This window comes from Haplochromis burtoni, unplaced genomic scaffold (genome assembly GCF_018398535.1).
Source record: "Haplochromis burtoni strain Fernald_Lab_line unplaced genomic scaffold, NCSU_Asbu1 Contig_643, whole genome shotgun sequence".
Taxonomy (NCBI): domain Eukaryota; kingdom Metazoa; phylum Chordata; class Actinopteri; order Cichliformes; family Cichlidae; genus Haplochromis; species Haplochromis burtoni.
The window spans coordinates 174,217-199,711 of NW_024583004.1; positions in this window are offsets into that span (position 1 = coordinate 174,217).

Below are 25,495 nucleotides of genomic sequence, written 5' to 3' on the forward strand. Positions count from 1 at the left end.
GTTTGGCCCAACAGTTTGGCTGCAGCTGAACTTTGAAGCAACACCTCACACCAGAAGCCAAGACTGTAATAGCTATATGCCCTGCCTGCTGATGCAACATTCGCGCTACATATGGCATCCAGCGAGCTTGCTTTCTTCACAAATTGCATTCATATTGTAGATATGCAGAGGCTTGAGCGACTGTGCTGACACGTTAAAGGGTGAGGATAAGCAGACGTATACGTTCATGCATGAAAGTGCACATATGCGCTCTGGAGCACGCAGGCCTCTTGCATTCCACCAGCATGAAAGTGCTTTCATGTTTACAGCAGAGCAAACAGAGAAGGGCTTCACCTCCTGTGTTTATCTGGAATATGCTAGTTTCCATGACTGCCTTCCCTCCTAGCAGTAAGAAACAAAACATTTGCTTGGAAGGATCAGAGGCTGACAAGCAGCGAGCATGAAAGAGAAACTGAGACGTGTTCGTTGTAATTTGTAATAGTCATTTGCTTACAAACTCAGGACTGTTGCTTGTGAGCACAGGTTATGTCATAGATGGGAACAAATCTTTAGTTAAGTCACAAACTGGCAGCCAATCCATTCATGCTGTTTAGGAAAGATTCTGGTTCATTACGGCAAGCTTCTCATTTTAAATCTGCACCCGTCAGTATTATTACATTCAAAAGTGGCTTTTTAAATGGTAAGCAGATGCATTGATGGTCAGCCATGCACGACATCGTGACCAAGAAATCACCCAAGAAAGATGTCAATGTGCGAGCCGTGGCAATATAAAACACAGATAGCTGAGGCCACTGCGGTTTGACAGTGGAGTAACTCACATGTTTCGCAGCCAGGAGTCTTCAGTTTATGTCTTAGTTTTGTCTTATTTTTTATGTCTATTTTTACTGGGGTGGCTGTAGCTCAGGTGGTAGAGCAGGTCGTCTGCTAACTGGAAGGTTGGTGGTTCTTCTCCAGTCTGCATGCCAAGTGTCCTTGGACAAGATACTACCTCCATGTTGCTTGTATGAATGTGTGTGAATCCTACTTGTGTTAGTGCTTCGAGTGCTCAGGTAAAGTAGAAAAACATATTTCTATATGCATTTATTCGCTGGATAGAGTTAGTCACCGAAAGGTTACAGTAGATATCTTCACAACATTAACTGTGCATGTCAAAAAAGTGACACTTACTCAAGGGGTCCATACGGCTTGTGCCCATAAGGCAAATAATCCCGTCTTTACGTGATGACCTGATGAATCCTGCTTACGGGCCCAAACTACTGCGTTTAATAAGGCTGTTGTGTTTTTAACATGTTCTAATGCTTTGTATCTTGTTCTGTTTAATCTCAACAAGCCCCTAAGAAACAGTCAGTGATCACTGTTGGCCTCTCCCGGTTTCTATTGCTGCTATTCATTTTAAAGCTCAGTTTTTAAAACCTTACAATGTAACTACAGCCCAGCCAATGCAGCAGTATATTAATGACTAACCTCGTATTGTGGATGCATTATCTCAGTTGTTCTTTTGGCTGAAGTTTTTTCTGCCATGCAACTGTATTTGTCTCTAACCGTCGTGAACCCTCATGTTAACTTTTATCGAGTGGAAAAAAGTTAGCGTTCATGCTCCAGCTTCACTGTTTATATTACGCTAACATAGCTGTGCCGCTAGCGATCACGTACCACATCATTATATACCAGCTAGCCAAACTTCAGTAACCGTACAAACGTCACTGCTGTTTACCCTCCTGTCTTCATTTATGTCAGAAGTGATAGCAGAGCTGTACGTTTGAATTTGTTTCAGAAATCTCTCAGTCAGAACATGGTATACTATATTTTGATGGAAACTAGCGAGCTAACTTCCTGCTAACTTCTAACGTTAAATTTAATAAATTCTGTTTTGGTGAATGCCTTGATGTTAAACGTAATTGTTACACCTGGTAAAGCAGCAACGCTGATCATTTTATTACAGATGAAAGAATTTAGACAGTTTTAAACTCTCAGAGATGCTGCAGTGTTTGTTTGACTTTGGGACCTGCAGCGGAGTTTGGGCCCAGACACAGCTAATGATTTCAGACCTAAAGACTGGATAGAACAAGTCTGTCTATTGCTGCAGTATGACAGCAAGAGAGACAACTTATGTGTGTCGGTGAGATTCAAGGGACCTTGGTAAAAACATCAGTATCTGACACCTTGGAAATGAGAACTAAGAATAGAGGGAAGAGCGGACAGCCTTTTCAATAAGCCAAGAAATCTAACAGGCAGGAACAGGTCATAATGCCATAAAGATGGCAAAGTGAAAAGAAATTGTAAAAGGCTCAAAGCCAGAGTGTTATTTTAATGCCTATGGTGCATATCACATACATACCCTGGCTTTATCCTTCATTCTTTCACGTGTGTCAGAAGTTTAAATAGCTGAATCCTTCCAGTTTGACCTGCAAGATATGGAAATTTTCTAAACTAGAAGATATTGCTTTTCAGTTGAAGTTTCACACATTGATTTTGGCATTACAGTTTTTCTTTTAAAAGCTTTTCTATTTGTATGTTCCAAATATGTAAAAAAAAATCTATAAAAATTGATGTACATCCCTCTCACCCAAGCCCTATTCGTACCCCTCAAGTCGCCAGTAACTTAGTGGATGTTAAAAGTAGCTTTGGCCAGAAAATTTCATAATATAAACATGAACTGTGGAGTTTGTGCTACATGATCTTTTCAATCTTTTTGACCATCCGAGATGATGAAAAGATGTTAAATGAACAATCATTTCTTTCCCCTTCATCAACAAGCTTGTTTACCTTTTTGCAAGCCAGGAAGTTGTGCTCAGCAGCAAACAGCCCCCTGGCATCTCTCAGGCCTGAGAGTGGCTGAATATGAACCAGACTGTTGCTCCTGGAAAAGAGAAAGTGTTCTCAATTGCCTCCCCTGGATGGCTGTAATCTTCACTATGTGTATATTCATGGCTTTGTAAGACAGTCCTACATTCTTGTAAACCACAATGTCTTGTTGTACTGTCATAAAGTAAATCTAGGTAATGTAATAAGTCCAAACTGGCAGCAGGGTCTGGGAAAGTACAGTCCCCCTGCTCTGTATCGGTTTGTAGTCAGTGGATGTGGTTGGCGGATGGGGACAGTGGGCAGTGTATGTACGTCTCTCAGTGTGTGTGTGTGTGTGTGTGTGTAGTACTTGTGTGTCGGCTAGAGGGTCTAGCCAGCTCTCGCCTCACTCCATTTGCAATCGAACCCCAGCTGAAATAAAGAACACATGGGAGATGTTTTGAAGCTCCCTCAATGCTGGTTAAAAAACTGAATTTGCCCAGCGACTTCTTACTGTCTTTTTTCAACCCTCCGTCCATTCTTCATCCTACCCTTTGTGCTTGGAACTGTTCGCCCGGAACAGGCAACACCAGTCGACCTCAAAATTTCCATTAGGTAAGGAAAAAAAAATAAACAGATGATGAGGAAAAAAGAGAAGAAAGAAGTGAAACAACATTTGCGTGCACGGCAGTGATGGGAGGCCAAGTCCTGTGCCAACTGTGTTATGGTTGGCAAAGCTTGAAGTGCCTGATCAGTGGAGGGGAGGAGGGTGAAAAAAAACACAGAAGTGGAGCGACAGGCTGCCATACAGTGTGGTCACCAGCCGCTGTATGTTTGAACCATGGGAGAAATTCCATGTGGTTGTAATTTTCATATTAAAGTAATGGGGGTCTATCAGTATCTGAGATGTAAAGAGAGTGTGTACCAAGTGCTATGTGTGTGGAGGCGAGCCTTTATGTACATTTATAGTATTATTGAAGTAAGCATGTGTGTTCGAAGATATACTGTAATTCACCTCATAATACCACCTAATAATGGCACTTAAAAAATGCCGCAGTAAGCAGTGTTGTAGGGTGTTAAGAGGAAAATACAGAGTCCTTGAGAGCCATTCTCAATTTCAGTGTTACAGGAAAGCAGTTTCACCGCATATGAGGCTCAGGCTAGTACATGTAAAATTTTACCACTAAACAACTATGATCTTTGCAGAGCCCTCTTTTTGTGATGGAACTGTGTCTCATTAGATCCAATGATGTTCCACACGAAAGTTGGGTTTGCTCTAAAGAGAAGTCTGTGTTTGCTTTTCATACAAGTTTATGAACTATGGTCAAATTAAAGCAAAAGAAGTTCAAGAGGACTTCTGTGGGTTGAAACAGCAGTCTGACTGAAAGATGCAGTGTTGGGGTCATTACTTAAAGAAGGTAATGTATTACACATTTCTTCTTACTTTTCTTAAAAGTAATGCAGTACATACCTTAAAATCATTTCTTGCATTACTTTCTCAATGCTCAGTAAAATGACCTGAAATGCATTGTCTCATTGTTACTAGTTTTAACAATATAAAGCTTAGCTCCACTTCCATAGAAGAACACATGAAGACACACATACAACCTTTCTTTTAGTGTTTATGTATGAACACAAAGCAAAGTTGAAAACTAGCCCAAAGAGACTTCAAAGTGATCGTCACCGTGATTTTACTTTAGAAACATGACCAGGTAGAAATGGAGGCCACAAACCTGACTGCTCATCACTGTTTTTGCTACCTGCTGTTCAGGCAACAAAGTTCAGGCTCTGGCTGCTGGGGGTCAGCTTACACAGCTTTATAATAACTTCTCTGCTACCTTTGCGTTAGCATTCTGTCAGTGCAGAGCCGAAGTTGTGTTAGCAGCATAATGTGGTTGTTTCTGTCCTGGACTTTTATGCAATAAAAATTAAAGTAATGTCCATATCTCTATATGTAATGTATGTATATGTAATCAGTGAATTTACTTAAAAATGTAATGTGTTTACAGGAATTTTGTGTGGAGCTTTGTGTTAGCTTGCTGCTACATGTTTGTTGCTGCTACATACTCATAGGCTTATTCCTAAACCTTTTGAATCACACCTTGTAATTCATTTGATACTGGTAAATTTGACTTAAAATGCTAATGGGAAAGATAAGCAGTTCAATCATACTGTGTGAACTGTTTATTAAGGCTACCTCAAGTTTTTTACCACTTTAACTATGTCAAGTTTTCTTTCATTTCAAGTATATAAATATAACCTTCGCTCTTAGCTAATATCAGCCTGAAACACCAGCCAGAAAGTGCTTTCATGGCACTTTCTTTTGGATAATAGTGCATATTCCAGGCTCCTGTTGCCTTTAAAGTATTTATTACAGTTTCATATGATAATCAGTGGTATCCTTTACCAGCACTGGTTGTCACTTTAGTTGCTTGACTCACTAGGTCACTAAATTCTATGGTCTCTGGTCACCCTATTGCTGCGTGGGCCTTCCTGTGTGGATGCTCTTTGAATCTCTGGCCACAGACTACAAAACATAGCCTCCACGTCTAAAATAGTCAAACCAAACTGGAAGTTATTGTATCTCTCGCTGTCATTTTTGAGCCACATATGTTGAGTTGCTTTTGCTGACCACATAACTAATCATTATATTTAAATATGACATAATCTGCTGCTCAGCGCTGTTAAACGCACCTTTCTATTCGGATCCCAAAGGAAACGCAACCGCGCCACAAAGAGACACAAAACCTACCCCTCAAGACCACAGGGAGACACATGCCAACATAAAGAGACTTGATACAAACCTAATGACACACAAAATAACTCCAGTGAGACACAGGAAACAACCACAAAGACATACAAAAGAGACCAAAGGGAAACAAAGCAACCCAGATAACACCCAAAATGACCCCAAAGGAGTCAAAATTACTACAGGGAGTGTTTAGTCACTTCTCGCAGCGTGGGGTCCCTTTGTTTTATTATCCACCCGCAAGATCATAATTGGTTATTATGAAAGTGAAGTACAATGCAAAAAAACACATATTTGACAGGCTCTGGTTTGTATTGACAATAGTCAGTCTGAAAAACAGGGAAGGAAATACCGTATGAAGTATACAAACTCACTTAGACCAGCCCTCGCCCAGAGTGGCCCTTCCAGTCCGGCTGATACGCGTCCCAGCACTGGGATTTAAATATGGCCTTATTTGCATGAGTTTCTGTGGGATGCTGAGACTTAAGATTATATGTGTCTTAATTTTAGCAAAGCAAAGTCAAAATATTCAGCTCCTCTCTGTACTGACAAAGCCAGGAGACTTCTGATTTGTTATCTACTATTCTACAGCTTAAGGGTTTTGACTTGTTAGACTTTCTAGTAGGGAGTATCATGGTATCTTTTTTTTTTTTTTGAAGTAGTAACAATGAATTGTTATTAGCTGCTCTCAGAAAAGCTATGAAAGGGTGGCTCCAGCATGACTTTTGTTTCTTCTGCTGGGACATTTGCATGTGTTCATTGTGACTAAAGACATTTTGAAATCAATCTTCCCATAACTCTGTCTTCTTGCAGTTATGGGAAAATGACAACAGTTTTATGTGTCCTGAGTTGTTGTTCCCAGCACTAATAAAAATAGATGTGAGCCACATTTTGCAAAGTTGCAAGAGATCAGGTCATAGTGACTGAAGGGTGCTGGCATGAAAATGGTGCTCAAACTTAAACATACTTATTTTAAGAATGCAGGCCCATTAAGCACTGCTTGCTACTCAAATACTGGATGAGGATCTGTGGACAATTATATACGACTGGAAACAAAATAGGCAGTCTTTTGTTGATTAATTTTACACCCCCGGCACACTGTTGTATCTTTAAACAAAGAAAACTGTGTGTGTGTCACGCTTCACTGCTGGAACACTGGTATTTGCTTTTGACTTGTGCCAGTTAAAATTAGGTTTGATACAACTATCAGCCACGAAGAATGTATCAGCAGTGCAAACAGAAATCCGGTGATACATGAGGGAAAAGTGCATGAAGGAGCGGGCAAGAGAACAAAAACAAAGAAGGCGCGCTTATGTTTCCGTGCTATACATCAGATTCCCTCTTATTACTCCAAACCCAGATATTTGCAGAGTTTTCACACGTCCTTCATAAAGCCGTGTGGTTTTGGTTGGCTGGGCCCAGATGGGGTTTCTCTCTCTTGGCTGTCCGTGTGAAGAGGGTCCCAGGCCCGAGTCAGACAGCAGGATTAGTGGTAATAGTGCTTTACCGTTAGGACGGACGGGTGGAATGGAAACCTTGTAAGTTCTAAAAAAATAAACCAAAAAAAACTTTTCTAAAGAAAAAAAGATGGCACTCGAGATTAATGACGATGCGTTTTTAATTCGCTCTGGTGGGGTTTGAATACTTTCAGGGGAGCTCGGGGTCACTCAGCTTGCTGTACCTTTAAGGGCCATGTCAAACTTCATTTCTTGTACAAACATGAAAATTCCCCATGGTTGTAATTATGAGGTTTACACAACAGTTAGAGAAGAAGAAAAATAAGATGGAGAGAGAGGGGGGTGGTGAGACGGTGGAGGGAAATGAGGGAGGGGAGGCTTGCATTTGCCTGCTGGACGGAGGCCAAAGGAAGACTTGGCAGAAACTGTAGGATATCTGCGGTTGGACGAAGGACGAAAGGTCTGGATGCTTTTTAAACGCAGACAGAACGAGATGAGCGCCGCTAACCTACATCCAAATCTCGAGACTGCAAACTGTGGTCAGAAACCTAAAGCCTAGTGTGGTCTGCGACATCCAAGTCGCTCCTGTACGTCCTTCGTGTTTGCGTTTATGCAGTCGACCGTAATCCTCGTCTGGTCTCGCTCATCTTGAGTAAATCTTCATGTTTGTTTGGTTCTCATATGGAGTTTGGCTTTTTGCGGTGGTCTGTCCTCCCCTGTGGTGGTTTGAGTGTGTTTGAAAGTGATCTGTGTGTCACTTGATTTACTGCACGTCATTATCCAAGACACGAGTATTTGTGTGTGTAGGTCTTCCAGCGAGTAAAGACTGTCTTCCGAAGTGAAAACTTCCATTTATTCATTTCTATTTTACATCCCACTGGTGAGTGTTTCGAAAATAAAACTACTTGCAGCAGATGTCCGTTTTCTTGTGCCTCAATTTCAGCACCCTTGCCACTTGATCTCTAGTCATACAACTCTAAAGCGTAGAATAAGTTGTATAAACTAACAATATGCATTTTCCATCCATACGTATAAAATGCAATTGATTAAAAGTACAAGTTCTTACTGTGACAACTGCCTCTGGAAGATTTTCAAGAATTTGCAGGCCACTGCTCAACTCCAGGGTCTTAAACATCAACGTCTCCAGGAGTATCCCATAAAAAGTGTTGTCCTCTCCCTGAAGAATGTCCAGTGCCACTGTAAGTGGCCTTATGACAGTGCAGTACTCCCTGATGAACTGATGTTCCCGCTCTGTCATGGCTGTCAACCCAAACTTGGGGAAGATGGTGTTCAGCTCAACAAGAGAAATCTCACAGATTCGAGCCAGGGAATCATAAAACGAATTCTTGTAGTGCAAGGAACTAGCAGTTTCTTTCCAATAATGCCATCCACTGTCTCTGCAGCCACTGTTGAACGACTGGCCTTGTTCCATAACCCTGTGCACTTTGTGGTAGCGCTTCTATATACTGCCTTTGTTTCTGATTGTGAAAGTAGCCACTTGTCAACATCATTACAAGAAACAAGACTTAATGTGTGTGAAGCACATCTCTGGTGTGGCGGCAGAGTGATCGTCACACCTACATTTTCATCGTTGTCATTTTCATCACCAACACTGTTTTTTAAGGCATCATTCATGTTTGTAAAAGTTACCTCGTCCTCATCATTCTCAGAGTCATCCTCCTCAACTGGCTGGTACTTTTTGAAGGCCTTGACAAAATTAGAGCCATTGTCCGTCACAGTTGATGTTATTTTGTGGGATATGCCATAGTGTGAGTGAATGATGTCCAACTCAACAGCAATGTTGCGTATGGCGACCCTTGAATCTTCTGCTTTCTCTCTCTGCATGCTGTGTGGATTTATCCAATGTATTGTTACACCAAGATAGCTTTTATTAAATGCAGTCCAGATGTCTGCTGTAGTAGAGATGTATTCTAACTCATTAAATGTCTTTTTGAGCTCGACATTCATTTACTCGGTGTCGATGTATTTGGAAAAAGTCTTTCTGCATGGAGGGCCGACCCCTCCTCTTGTTGGTATCTTGGCAAGAAGAGACTTGAAGGAATCTGACTCGACTGTTGATAAAGGCAGCATGTTCTCAACGACATACCTGGCTGTCACTTTGTTTAATTCAGTCTGTGCCACAGTCACAAATGTTTGTGGAGAAGAGAAATCAAGCTTAGACTGGTTGGATTGCGTCGCTACATCTCCATCGCTCGCTGAGCTCATGTTAGCCTCACCTGGGTTTGAGCTGCGCCTGCTAGCATCAACACCGTCGTTCTTGGCGACCAGTTTTGTTGAAGCATGTGACGTTGAGAGGTGCGTCGTAAGATTTGAATTGCTTGTAACTGATGTTGAAAGGCATTTTGTTCCAGGGCATAGGTTACATTTCACATACAGATTCTTGCCTTTTATCTCTTTGAGTGAAAAATAATGTCTGTACCTCCACTTAAAAAATGCTACCTTCGAATCATCCGGGCTCTCCATGACTTTTGTTACTGTGCTATCTGTTTGTATGTGAACATCCGCCCAAGTGTACCTCTGATTGGTTTACTACCTTACTCTTACTCAGCCAATCAGAACCACTTGTGCGATTGTTTTGCCCTCCTACCTCCCAGTAAGCTGAAGACAGCTTCAACCATGTGTGTGTGTTGAAAAATAGTAACGCACCGCATTTTCTTGTTAGTAACTGTAACGGCGTTGTAACGATAGGAACAGTAATTAGTTAGATGACTCATTACTGAAAAAAGTAACGCCGTTACTTGTAACGCCGTTATTCCCATCACTGGATATTGGGTTGTTCCAGCTCTGCATTTTTTGTTCTCTATTAGAGTAACTTTGCCTAATTCACAGTTCTAATTTACTTAGGCAAAGTTACTCAGTTTATCCTGCCTGAAACAAGTGGTTTTAGCTATTTTTCCACCCTCCTTTTAAGCCAGCTTTCTTTTAATTGGCTGCAGCTCACAAACTGATGGTTTAAACAAGTGTGGGTGGGGTCCTGTGATGTGTGACAAACATACCTCTTCCCAGTGAAACCATAGAGCAGAGAGTGGAAAAAAAATCTAAATCACATTACAAAGTATTAAGTTGACTTCATGGTTTCAAAATGTGTAATATGAGTATCCACTGTTGTGACAAAGTGATAGAAAATATGAAAAGGCATAAGAGGCCCATTTGAATGATTTAATGATGCACACATATAATCCTATTATTTGACCCTATATATCCACATTATGTAGTTTAATATCAAGGACTTGGTTGCTTCATTCAAAGCTCAATTCCTCCTGTGTGTAGTTATTCTTCTGATTCAAACATATTCAGGGAAGAGTGTCTCTCAGATTTCACCGAGAGACACTTTTAGTCCTGATGTTGTGCCCTATAGTGTATACTTTTAAATGTTAAGCACTTTTTTACACATGAAAATTGGTTTGTGAGCAGCGTTGGAGTAAAAATGACTCTGCTGCTTAAAGTTGTCTAAGATTGTGGAGAAATCTCTCAGTGAAGCAGTAACCCTGAAAAAAAAAGGTGACATGCAAGACAGTCAGCAGGCATAGATGATGAACTATGGAAAGACTAAAATGATGCATTCAGGTAGCTTGTCCAAAGCCTTTTGATGGTTCATTGAAGACCTCTTAGACATCTTTTTTTAAACGAAGGAATATCTATTATGCTTGCTCCAGATTTATGTACATGCAGATGTAAACGCACAGTACTCAGATAGATACAACCTGAAACAGAGGGCGTAATGAATAGTACATTCCTGTTTACCGTATGGTGTGTGTGCATTTGAGCAAAATCATTTAAGGTTAAAGAAAGATTATGGTTATTATTTAGCATAAACCTTGGTCTGGACACTTAACAGTATGGTTGAATTTCTTCAGAACTATGAGTTCCACTAAGCGCTGAGCAGAGATTCTGAGACCAGTACAGCTCAGGCTGCAGCTGGTTGTCTTCACACTGTGTGACCAGCTTAAGCCCCATAGGAAATAATTAGTGTCACTTTTAATTATCTGATATAATGCAAGTGTCTGCGAGTTTTATAACTTTCATGGATTATGTATGTCACAAAAAGATAAAATAATGAAAGCATGTGACTAATACTTCTCAGAGCTTTCATGCACACGGTGTTTGACACTGAGCTCACGTTCCCCCTTCCCTTCCTTTGTCAGCAAACGTCTCCTCTGTGAAACCTGACCGCGGGGACAATCATCATTCCTCGGCTATTAGCACCAAATCTTTGGCCGGCTCTGAATGTGAAGAGATGTTGTGTTGTCAGCTGGATGGCTCTGGTTTCTCCCCAGATGAGTGGAGAAAGGGGTCAGTGACGCCTGTCAACGACCCCCAACGGCCCCTGGTTTCCTGTCCAGGGACTACTCAATGGCCTCCATTACGTGTCACTGAAGAATCAAAATGGCCTCTGCTCTAGATTTCCAGCCCTGAGTCTTTATCATGATAGCAGTTCAGCTGAAACTCAAGAGTGTCCATAATGAAAGCTGGAAGCAAAAGCAAGCAATTGAAGATATAGCTAAGATATATATGCGCTGATAAAGGTAATTAACAATGAAAGGCACTAAGGTTCTTTGTCCAGTTTTGGAGATTGGAAATCTTTTCAAAGGTATAATTTTGTTAGAGATAGACAGCTGTAACCTGAGATGGAACTGGAGGATGAAGAAGTCGTTAAGTTTGAGACGTTATTAGAAAGACGCCTGTGAAAGTCAGAGGAAGCAGTTAAACACAAAGAGCCCATGTTGTTTTCTTCGTCCGCACTTTATTCTGCCAGCACGATCTGATGGGGATGTTTATGTCGTGAACGGCACTGCTAGGTGCTGTAAATGTCAGGACGATTTTCGTTTGAGCTGAAACCAATGGTTAAACTGGAACTTACACTTAAAATAGCTGTCTTATTGCTGGAAGCTTAAGGCCCATGTAGAAATGGAGCGTTGGATCTCTGGTGTAGCTCTCTTTGCCTCTGAAAATGAACAGCAGTTCTGGGAACCAGCAGTAACAAATTCCCAAAAGTTGTGCCCACCTTGCTCATTGAAAGCACTCTTCTCGAGCTGCACGGTGTCAAGTCATTGGGTCAATATCTGCTTTTAACTTTTGACCTGCGTGTTTACTCTTCTTTGTACTCAATTACTGCTGTCACTGGTGTCAAGCTCAGAGAAAACTGGAAACTTGTGTGACAGTGAAATATGGAAGAGGATTAGGGCCACTGGAAAAAAAAAGTGGGGACGTCTTTTTCTTTTCTTCTTTTCCAGAATTCTGAAAAAAAAAGTCACAATTCTGAGATAAAAGTCAGAATTGACGCAAAAACTGGCCTAGATGACAGAGAAGCACCTTGTTCCTCTTTTCTTTAAAAGAAACTATAGGGCGTGCCTCAGGTTCATTTCTAGAAAGGTGCATTAATATGTTCAGTGTTATTTTTTTCTATATTAAGTTCAAGCCTATAAATCATGTTACATCACAAAATAAGATTAAAAACAAAACAAAACACATCTCTCTGGCTTTTCACTACGGAAGAGGATTAGGGCCACCGGAAAAAAAAAGTAGGCATCTCTTTTTTTCTTCTTTTCCAGAATTCTGAGAAAAAAATTCTGACTTTTTTCAGAGCAAGCACTTTGGCGACAATGGGAAGGAAAAACTCCCTTTTAACAGGAAGATACCTCCAGCAGTACCAGGCTCAGGGAGGGGTGAAAAAAATAAATAAATTGTATCTATAGGCACTTTGTTACTAGCAGCCTGAGGCAAAATACAAAACTTATTCTCATTTCTTTATTAGAATTGAAATCTAACAAAATGCTATAGAGAACACAGTCTGACAGGCATAAGATATTGTTTTTGTACCAGCAAGGTGATTCCCAAAGAGCTATTAGCCATAAACGTGGCATATCACAGCATGGTGTGCAATGTGTTCTTACAAATTTTGAGGAAGCTGGAAAAGGGGGGAGAACAAAACCAGAAGTAGCAGGCTAATTACACGAAGCCTCATCAGAAATGGTCTTGGTTTAAGGGTTCTTTCATGGTTTGGAGCTGAATTTTAGCTGGTGGTGCTGGAGATCTTATTAAAATTGATCAAATTATAAACACACGCAGATTTTGATCCACCATTAGCATCAGACTGTTTCATTTTTCAGCATGACAATGATCCCAAACATGCAGTAGTGCAGTAAAAGAACACAAAAATACACAATGGAACATTCTCAGCCATGGATTGGCCTCCCCAGAGCCCGGACCGCTACATAATATACAAAGGCCGCATCTTCTTGGTGGCGAACAGAACAAAAGGAGGCCAACATCCAAAGAACATCCTTTGAGACCCTGGAGAACTTTTCCTGAAGACTATTTAAAGATGTAACAAGACAGCTTTCCTAAGAGAGGCTGTGTTGGAGAATAAAGGTGTTCATACTAAATATTGACCTTTAATCTTTGAACTGTACAAACTCTGTTGTTGTATAATACACTGTGTTTCCGTGTTTGCACATGGTACAATAATTAACTGCCCCATTTCGGATTAAAGACATGAGGCGAGGCTCAGGACGTTTGCATAATAGTGTAAAAGGACACTTTACAAGCTTTTAGACTTTCGATTTGGAGGAAATATGTTTTTTTCAGCTTAATGTTATTTAGTCAATGCCAGATGGTTATAATTTCAAAAAAAAACCTGGCAAAAACACATCTCCTTTATTAACAAAACTATACCGCCTCAGCACTAACAACTAGCTCCAGCACTGCTGGTACTACTGGTACTTGACTGCAATTACTGCCACTACCCTAAATCACATGTCCATGTGTGTACAGTCTGCTGCTAATAATCCCGACTGCTGTGACCTGCCTTAAATACATCACTAGACTAATAAGCTCATTACTGCTGTGCTGTTAGAGCAGTGGGTCAGGAGTTCTGCACGCAGACTAAAATTATGCACTAATACTGAGCATACATCTGAAACACACACACACACACACAACTGCACACGTTGATTTCTGCACTTTCTCCATGCCTCTGCACAAACAGAATATCCTTTTCCTTCATGCCCCACATGCAGACATGAATGCAAGTGCAGGAAGAAAGGCTTACAGACTCATATCTCCTGCCACTCAGTCATTCTCTATGTTCATTCTTTCTCAACTCTACAGTCATCCAGAGCATAGCCGAGACGGTTTGTGTAAAATTAGAAGTGAAACCACATCCTCCTTGATTGAATCTGTGGACCTGTTGGATCTTTGGGTGGCTGTGCAAACAAACTGTGCTGGATCATTACAGCCAGGCTCCTCTATGGCGTCGCAACACACACACACACACACACACACACACACACACACACACACACACACACACAGGCACAAAAACAGGGAATACAAGGGTATAAACACACATTCCCCAAGTTAGGTTTAAGGGGATGAAATCCTATACGTGTATCTCTAATCCCTATCTACACCTAAATCTAACACAAGCTCACGCACACACACGGGTTTGTTTTATTTCAGTTTGCTTAGGGTAAAATACAAAACTATGTTAATGGATTTTTTGGCAAATGAGCAACAGAACTGGGTTGCCAGAAGTTTAAGTCCAGTTAGTAAATGTGCAAATCAACAGCTCCTGTGCTGGTACTTGCATGTGACAAAAGGAGTTACAAGGAAACAGGAATGAATGCAGCGTTGGACCTAGATGATCGACCTTTGATCTGGTAAGAAACAACATGACTCAACAGCCAAGAGGCCCTATCATTTGTATTACTCCTCATATTGTTCCAATTCCTCGGCCAAGTCTGTCTGTGTCAGCGGTCTGATAGCTCTGATTTCTGCAGTGATTCATTGAGCTGGCTTATATAACTGACTGCCGCCCTCCTGCTTTCTGTTCACGTCCGCCCCCTACTTCACTTTCTTTCTTTCTTCTCCAATCTTTCTTTTTTTCAAACTCAGGCCTACAGCTCTTGGCGTCCTCACCACATGCATGTCTCCTCATCTCTCTCTCCCCCACCCGTCTGTATTTGTTCTGTTGTTCTGTCTCTCATAATTAAACGTGGGTCCACAGGTCATTTGAGAACAAACCTGTAGTTTGGCATGAGGAAAATCTTTGCAAAACTATAGCTACCAAGCGAGATGAAATCACAAAATACCTATTAGAAAAACATTTGACCAAAAAAAGCATTTCTGTGGGGTAAATCTTTCCAGATGCTTTAACAGAAGTTGTCCAGAGGACTCGTGCGGGCTGAAGAGAAGTCCAAGCAGCTGTCATTTGAAAGGAAGAGATAATTACAGCTGCCTTTCCTTCGCATGAGATTAACAATCAGCCAATGGTGGTTTTGCATAGAGATGGGCAGTTATGTTGAAAAGCCATTTTGATCCTAAAATTCAAAACAGCCATCAGTGACTTGGCCTTCCCATGCGGTAGAACATTCATAGAAATGTGTGGAGTCTGATGGAGGCACCTTTCAGCCTAATGTTGATCTGTGCTGTCCATAAAACCCGCAGATACACCATTCTGTCTGCTTCTTTCAAATCCTTCCAAAGCATCTCTGCTCCACTGGACATTAGTTCTTATGTTTAGAAGCCATTCTTCCTTTGATACGTATTTCTGTTTCTGTGTTGGCACGTGGATTCAGGGCTTAATGCTTTGAATAGCCCTGGGAACCAGAAACATCCTTCCATCATAAATTTTCCCTTGGCAAGCTCGGTAACCAGTTCTCAAAACACTGCATTATTGTGCCTGTTAACAATTTTTCAAGGCCTGTCTGCATGCAAAACAGACGTTATGGACAAGATGACTGTCAGTATCATCTCACGTGAAATTCTGGGAAATTTTACAGTAATAATGCACTGTAAGATATATACACTGTAAGATAGTAGAACACCTGTAAAAGACACAAACGTAGTGTTACATCGGCAGCAGTTTACATGCACATTATGTTATCTGGTCGTTAAGTCTGACATCACTAGCCGTGTCTGGGCCTAAACTCCGCTGCAGGTCCATATAACAAACGATCACTATGGCATTACTGAGAGTTGAAAAACTGTCTAAAGTCTTTCATCTTTAATAAAATGATCAGCGTTCTGCTCTACCAGGTGTAACAATTGAGTTTAACATCCAGACATCCATGAAAACGGAATTTATGACATTTAACGGAGTTAGAAGTTAGCAGGAAGTTAGCTCGCTAGCTTCTATCTAAATACAATATAGCATGTCCTGACTGCGGGGTTTTGGAAACAAATTCAAACGTACAGCTCTGCTATCACTTCCAACATAAATGAAGACAGAAAACTAAACAGCAGTGACGTTTGTAGGGTTACTGAAGTTTGGCTAGCTGGTATATAATGATGTGCTACGTGACCGCTAGCGACACAGCTATGTTAGCATAATATAAACAAGCTAATTTTTTTTCCACTCGATAAAAGTTAACGTGAGTGTTCTCGGTGGTCAGGAACAAATGTAATCACATGGCAGGATGCTGTAAAAGGACCAAACTTCAGCCAGGAGAACAACTGAGATAATCCATCCACAATATGAGGTTAGTCATTCATATACTGCTGCATGGGCTGGGCTGTAGTTACATCCTAAGGTTTTAAAAACTGAGCTTAAATAAATGATTAGCGGTAATAAAAGCCGAGGGAGGTCAACGGTGATCACTGACTGTTTCAGGAGCTTTTTGAGATTAAATAGAAGAAAATACAAAACATTAAACATGTTAACAACACAAAAGCCATATTAAACGCAGACTACTTTAGGCCCGGAAGTAGGATTCGTCACGTCATCACTTAACGACTGGATTGAAAGTAGAGGTAGGGGGATCAATCCAGATATCAATTGTATTGATACCAATAGTACAGATATCAGAGAGGATCAATAGTTTGGTTCTATTCTCTAAGTTCAGCATGTAGCCCACTGAATTATGGGAAATTAATTCTTTTTGTGGGGGAATGAGAATATATACATCAAACTTCGACTGTCTGAACCTTTCTGTGTTGACTGTGAAGTCTGATTTATTTATATAATACATTTAAAGTGCTTAAGAGACGGCATATTTACATTCCAGATCTCCAAAAACACCCAGTTTTAAAATGCATTAAAAGCTGAAATGAATTTTTTGTTGAGTTAACTAATTATTGTGGAAAGTAAAAATCACAGTGATTTAGAGGCCATTAAAATGTGTTCAGAATGTGCAAAATAATGATGATTCACCTCATAAGTCACGACACACTGCTCTCCTCTACAAAAACTGCCCTTATAGGGTAAAAGCATCAGTACTGGTATCGGGCATACAGGCGCTGTAGTTTCCTGGTGTTGGACCAATACCAAAATCTGCATCACACAGCATTACTTGAAAGGCTTTGTAAATCCCTGGCATGACTGTAACCTGTCACTACGTGCAGTTTAGAAATAAAGAATTTCAAGGAATCTCATAATCCATCTTCACACTTCAAGCTTTCTATATGACCTTTGACCTGGAAGATTCTCTGTAGTGGCTTTGGTTCTAGCAGTGGGAAAGAGTTGCAGGTGATAAAAGCGAGGAAGATGAGTCAGAGCCGAGTGTCAGAGTGGCAGCATATCTTGTTTGGACAGTGGTTTCCTCAGTTGTAAAGCGAGTGACAGGCAGGTTAACTGCTGCTGGCCCGGTGATCAGCAAAGGATATTTGTGTCTTTGCATGATTCTCTTTGGTGCCTGTTTGATGTACTTAGCAGATTAGATATTTCTTCACATGGATTCATTATTAGCTTAACCATAATTGTTTGTATGAGAAAAACTACTAACTGTAGTTTGTAGAGAAATACAACTAACAATTAAACCAAAAACAGGACCTAGCAAAATAGAAAAGTTAGCAACGTAGCAACATTAAGGGTAAAAGTAGAGCAGTAGGAACAAGGAAGTAATATTTTAGATAGCTTATATTACATAAATGCAATTCAAACTTATGTCCAATATCAGTTTAAATTACTCACCAGTGACAACTATGTTCCTATGTGTTCACATGCATGTAGTAGTGGATTGTCAGTGTTTCTGATTTCACAGCATTTTGGCTACACAAACTTGGTAAATGTTAGCGGCAGGCAGCAGAGGGCCTCCAGGTGAGCGTACCTATAATGATGGGACATCGTGTGAAAACGTCTCTCGCATTAGTCACGATGTTTCACCTCTGACTTTGTGCTACAACTTGATATTTGTGACTTTGTGTAACCGTAGAGGTTTTGGTAGTTTTGCTACATTCGATGAAGAGAGCGATGAGGGCGAAAAAACAAAACATCTGAGCCCTAAAGCCAAACCAGCCTGAGAGATGCTAAAGAGCTCTGTAGAGCTGAGAGGTCAAAATCTATTAATAATGTGGGATCTCCTGCAGTACATGTAGCTGCTATCAAGCTGCTTTACATAAAAAATAACATCATCTCTCACCCCAACCGGTCGCAGCAGATGGCCACCCCTCCCTGAGCCATGTTCTGATGGAGGTTTCTTCCTGTTTAAAGGAACTTTTTCCTTCCCACTGTTGCCAAAGTGCAAGCTCGTGGGGGGAGGGGTGGGAGTCATATGACTGTTTTCTCTGTTTTCTTTGTATTATTGTAAGGTTTTTAACTTTCAACATAAAGTGCCTTGAGGCAACAGTTGATGTGATTTTGGCCCTATATAAATAAAATCAGATTGAACTCAAATGGAATTGATTCACATATATAAAAGTGATGATATTAAGTTTGTTTTTTGTGCCTCTTTCTCTCTCTCTCTCTCTCTCCACAGGTCTGTGTAGTCACCACACGTCTTCTGTTTCAGGCCTTAACGTCATGGAAAGCAGCCTGAAGCCACCTGACGACACGTCACCTGCTGTTCCCAGCATTCCCCACTTGCCACCGTAATCCTGGGGACCACGGGCAATATAAACATACACAGTGGATTAGACTGTGTGTGTGTGTGTGTGGGATAAAGGAGATGAAACACAAGATGACTAGTCTCAGCACAGTGTAATCCATTTGCAAGCTGGCTGCGTATGTGTGTGTTAGTTCATGAGGGACTACCTCACCAGGTTAGGCCATTCATCACCAGTGATAGTGTGTGTGCATGTGGCTTACAGTAGATCCTTGCCTCACATACGCTCACAGACACACTTACACAACCATCCACACATAACTGTATATGATGAGGCCACCCAAACTTTCTGTGTGCTCCTTCTACTTCTTTTTGTGCGGTTTCACAGACCATCTCTATTCAGCAGAGATCGACTGCCTGAAATTGTGGAAATTTATAAGCTCACACACACACTTACGCAGCCCACCCAGCGACAAATGTTTGCTGATTAATGAAACATGCAAATATCCAGATCTGTCCCCCCTGCTGTGTCTCATTCACATGAAATAGGTCCATTAATATGAATGTCAAAGGGCCTTTACTGTATGCACCATTTGAATGATGATGCTTGACAAAAGAACTATTGTTTTGCATTTGGGTGGGGGTAGGGGGCCTGGGGTGTGTCAGTGAAAAAGAAAATCTTGAAAGAGTTTAAACATGGTAATGAACTTGAAGGCTTTAACACTGAACCTGGACAATAAAGTCCACCTGAGCATGAAAAGGGAGGATGGGTTTCCTGCTGTTCTCCTCCCACATACACCCACATACCATCCTCCACTCTGCTTCCCTGGATCTCCTTCAGATGTCCTGACCTTGGAGGGGGGGTTGCGCAGTGGATGCAGTGTCCAGTCCTTCTGCATGACCTGGTCCAACTCAACAGCAACATTTGAAATGGCTTGCAGATGTGCCTGTGCTCGGCTATTAAATTCTTTGTGAACTGAACTCAGCAGATGTGTGTGTGTGTGTGTGTGTGTGTGGGGGGGGGGGGACAGTTTTGTAGGGGAGGGCTGTAGAGCAGCCTGGACCTAGGGAGCTGTTGCATGTTTGAGTTTGGAAAAGAGTACAGATGTATTTGTGTAGCAGCCTTGCTTCCATGATCTTGACCATGAAACTTATAGAGAGATTTTATGCATATGCATGCATCTGTTGTGTTTGTATGTGTGTTCGTGCTTGTGTGTGTGTGTGTCCTGACCCCAGAACTCACAAATATGAGACCTAACATATAAATGTCTCTCGCTGCTGCTTGATTTATACAAATCTATGAAGTAGACCTGGAAAGATAAAATGGGGGGAAAACATAAATGCCTGTCTACTGGCTACTGTTACAGTTACTGTTACTGTGGGCTGAGTGCAAAAGCAAGTTTGTGTAACTTTTATGTGAAGAAATCTTATTCTCAGTTCTCACGCAATAAAGCAGACTTTTGCTCAGCCTTACCTGCTGCTGCTCCATGGTGTCATCGTGACACAACGAGTGCAGTGGGTGGCATACTGAAGTGAGGATTATCTCAAACCATCTTCCCAAATCTGTATCACGAGATCATAACTTGCTACAATGGTGACTTCAAGACCAAAGTAATGGGTATTGTAAGATTTAAATAGCAGTAAATGTGTCTCTACATACTGATGTGCACAGTGCATAAAAGTCACCAGTGCTTTGCCAAATCTCCTCTGGCATTAACATGAGCACAAAAACTGGCTCTTCATGTCATAGCTGAGCAACTCCTGTTATGAGTAACTCTGCATTGCATCTATGCATTAAATCTATGTTGTAATCTCAAACCTTTCTGAAACTTTATCCTGTAATCTAGATAGTAACCAATGCTGTAACCTGAAGTGCACCTCCCTTGAATTGTAACTCCATGTGGTTTCGGAACAGCTCAAAAGTGTATTCATTATTGTTGTGTCCTCCTACGTATTTAAAGCGGCTTCTTCTGGCATTTTTTGAATCTACTGAAAGAGAAATGATCACCTCAAAGAAAGAATCTCAACCACCAGGAAACAACAGAAGCTCTACATCCACTATGTGGACAAAAGTACCGGCTCACTTGGAAATGACACCTACAGGAGCTGCTCAGTCATGGAAGCCTATGGCATGAAGCTCCTGGCACACAGTTTTCCTGCTGATGTTAAAAGCACGTTTGGAACTGTGCAGTTACTGAGTCAGCAGAGCAATGATGACTTTTACGCATGGTGCATTCCACTCTAACATGACACGGCCTGCCACATTATGGATGAGTTGCTGTGGCTCCTGAACTCTGCTTTGCAAAAATACCACCTACAGTTAATCACGGAATATCTAGAAGGGAAGAAATGTCAAGAACTGACCTGGAAAGACAGAAACTATTACAGGACCATGCTAAAATTCAGTGAGCTCTTTGAAACGAACCATTCTCTCACAAATGTTTGTAAAGGCAAACTTCATGAAAAGGTGAATGAACGTACAGTTGTCCCTCGCTATAACGCGGTTCACTTTTCGCAGCCTCGCTGTTTCGCTGATTTTTTTTGTGCAATTCTGGATGCTTTTTTCTCTCTTTACATTGCATTGTGTTCTGCATCCTGATCAGCTGTAGACCATGGTCAATCAATGTCCTCCATGCCGTCTCTCCTGCCCAGTACAGAATGCGTTCAGCTTGTCAAATTTACATAAATCTATCAAGTTTTTTCATTATAAGGTGCATTAAACTAAACAAAACAGTCAGATAAGTCAAACTTTACTCAACTCATTCTTCTTGCTTCCTCTACTTCTGTACCATTGATTCTCTTGCAGCTGCTCTATCCCCATGTTGTGGACCTGAAAACAGCGTTTGATCTTTGGTTTCATTCTATAATACTGGACCTCAGGTTTGAGCTCTGAGAGTGTTTAAACAAGAGAGAAAAGTGTGAAAATGTTCATGCCTGTCTGAGAAAACTGTCTAAAATGTGTAGTGAGGAGTTGTACAGCCTTAAAACAGATACAGTAATTGTAAAAAATAAAGCTGGCAACACTGTATTCTCCTGTTGCAATAGGACTGAAATCAAACTTTACAGGTAGCACGCCTTTTTTTTCACTGCACAAAAGCCACTTCACCCAGGGGATTTAGACTGTCAGCACAGAGATTACGCTGCGGGTTCACTTTTAACCTTAACTACACACACACTCTCACACACCTTAACCTGAATGTGACAGCACACATACCTCACTGTTCCAACAGGTCTAATAATGCACACATACACAAACACATGCAGGATGGGAACAACAAAATGCCAAACCCCTGCCCATGTGCCAAGACGTACGCCTGTTCCTGCTTAGCAAACTACCCTCCATATTTCTACACACACACACACACACACACACACACACACAAAAAAACTTAAACACACATTCAACAGAGATATAATCAGCAGCTCTGAATTTCATGCATTACCTCCATGCTCCTATCACACACACAGATGCACATGGAGCTGCTATCTATTTCTTCCTCCTCTCTCTTTCCTTTATCTGGTAACTTGTGTAAAGACTGTGTGTGTGTGTGTGTGTGTGTGTGTGTGTGTGTGTGTGTGTGTGTGTGTGTGTTCAGGGGAGAGAAAAGGCTTGTGACATTAAACACAGTTGACAGGGAGCGGGCAGAATAAACAAGGTCCTGAGTAGAAAGGCTGCCCTTCAAACACTCTGTGCTCAGTGCATAGGCCCAGGATCAACTGTGTTTATCAATGTCCCGAGGCTAAAGAGTACAAGAGACAAAGAGTGTGTGAGAGGGGAGACAAAACTGGAAGAGTGAAACTCTGAGGCCGTCGTTTAGCTTTTTTTTTTTTTTGCAGAGTTATGTGACAGTCCACTTGTAAATCAGTGGATTCACCCATATGTGGTTTCTCTTTTTTCTGACTCCTCTTTGGAAGTAGCAGCAATGCCAAATTTGCTTTACTAAATGTACTTGGAGTAAAATACTCGACCACAGTCCTGTATTCATGATTCACATGTAAGTTGTCATTGGTCATGATCACAATTCTAAACCTAACAAATGAAAATGTGTAATTTATTTCGACTTGATCGTACTCTCAATCCTGGCAATCAGTGAGCAAAGAAAAAACTACTTTGTTAACCTATCATCAGAAAGAAATTCACGTTATGACCTGCCACAGTGAAACACAACAGTGCAGGTTCAGATGGTTCAATAAATCCTCCATTTTCAAAACATTCAACATTTTTTTAGGAATTATTTCATGGTTCAGGCTTTAAAGGGTTAAACGATTTGAAGTACAGCAAGAAAATGTCCATCTGCTTTTCATTCAAATGGGTTTGCAATCGTGGCTCAAGAGTTGGGCGTTTGTCTTGTAATCGGAAGGTTGCCGGTTCGAGCCCCAGCTCCGACAGTCTCGGTCGTTGTGTCCTTGGGCAAGACACTTCACCCGTTGCCTACTGGTGGTGGTCAGAGGGGCCGGTGGCGCCAGTGTCCGGCAGCCTCGCCTCTGTCAGTGCGCCCCAGGGCGGCTGTGGCTACACTGTAGCTGCCATCACCAGTGTGTGAATGGGTGGATGATTGTGTGTAGTGTAAAGCGCTTTGGGGTCCTTAGGACCAAGTAAAGCGCTATACAAATACAGACCATTTACCATTTTGTTCAAAAATAATCACAAATGCAAAATTATAAATTCTGGCAGGCAGCACGGTGGTTAGCACTGTTGCCGCACAGAAAGAAGGTCCTGAGTTCAATTCCAACATCAGGCCGGGGTCTTTCTGTGTCGAGTTTGCATGTTCTCCCCGTGTTTGCGTGGGTTCCCTCCGGGTACTCCGGCTTCCTCCCACCGTCCAAAGACATGCAGCGTGTGGGGATAGGTTAATTGGATTGGTTGAATTGTCACTAGGTGTGAATGTGCAATTGAATGTGAGTGCGAATGGTTGTTTGTCCCTGTGTGTTGGCCCTGCGATAGACTGGCGACCTGTCCAGGGTGTACCCCACCTCTCGCCCTATGACAGCTGGGATAGGCTCCAGCGCCCCCCGCGACCCTGAAAAGGATAAGCGGAAGCGAATGGATGGATGGATAAATTCTGGCACCTTATAAGAAGTGAAAAAGTGTTAAACAGATGTGACCAATTCTTCAGACTTTCAAGGAAAAGGAATCTGCAGAGTCAGCAAATTTTAGAAAAACATACAGGAGAGAAAAAAATACGAAGCTGATTTTGTTATTCTTTGTGGAACAAAGATGGGAGATACGTTTGCGAGGTGGGCGTAGTGTGACGGTGCCACGGTAGCATGACGTGAGAATGAGAAGAACGGGCACATCTGATCCAGACCCACTCTGATGTAAATCAGTGTGCTCTTTAAGATGCATAAGACAAAGAGAGGCACTCTGCTGCCAAGGAATGCTTTGGGATTTCAGTTGAGTCTTGTTCGGTAGCTTAGAGGATTCATACCAGGTTGTAAGACCTGCTGATTAAGACAAGACACCACTTTAAATTACAGAGAATAGAAATATAGATGCTCAGGCTCATTTCTAATTCCTAATTTTTGTAATGGGGTGATACTATAAAACATGGAACAGATTTTCCTACCTTAACGGGCTATTTCTTATTGTACATTAGAAGAGAAGAGACATTCGGTCATGAAACAGAGTAAATCAGGTTCAGGAGTATTGTTACAAGGATGGTATTTACTGTCTGCTTTTCACATCCTGTATTTATGGAGCCTTTTGTCCTGTAAGCCGGTGTGTCAGGCTGCCTTTGAGCTTTATTCATCCTCTCCTCTGCCTCCACCCTTAAACTTTATCTGGATTCCCCTCGGGGCCCGCGATGCATATAATCAGTCTGTATAGCTAAGTGTGCCTAGCTGTGTGTGCAATCATAGGCATGTGTGTGAGATAAACGCTGTGTACCGTGGACCTGTATGTGCCTTTCTGTACGTGTTTAACTCTGATCTCATCTCATCAAAGCATCTTCCAGTGGGACAGGAAATTGTGCTGGAATTCAGAGTTTATTACACGAGTCGCAGTTCAAAGGCAGAGCCAAGAAAAGAATCAGACAAATCTGTACGTTTATGAGAGTCGAATCCATCTCACAGCATACATCACTCCTGCTCTGAGTACTCTAATACTACTGAGTTTCGGTGGCAATATGAACTCATAAATCACAAGTCTGTCTCAGGATCGGGGGAGCTTGGCTCATTTTGCTGCAAAAGCCTGAAAGTTTCTTTGCTTGGTTGTGACCCATGAAGCACAGTGTTAAAGGGTTGGTTCCAATTGTAAATCACATAAGCATATATGGGGACGGATATAGTGGATAATTCTGGTTTGAGTTTTAAAATATTAGTTTCTACCCCAGTACATGCTACTTTTTCTAGCAAATTCACTTCACCTCATTTTTGTTTGGAGTGAAATAATAAGTAGGGTTAACCTGTACAGACTGATAAATAACAGTTGCTGTACAGTGGTCCCTCGTTTATAACGAGGTTACGTTCTAAAATTAACTCCCGATAGGTGAAATACGCAAAGTAGCCAACTTTATTTTTTACAATTTTTATAGGTGTTTTAAGGCTGTAAAACCCCTCACTACACACTTTGTACACTTTTCTCAGACAGGCATGAACACTTTCAACTTTTCTCTTGTTTAAACACTCTCAAAGTTCAAACCTTTGTAGAAAAATAAGTCCAGTATTATAGAATGAAACCAAAGATCAAACCTTGTTTTCAGGTCAACAACATGGGAATAGAG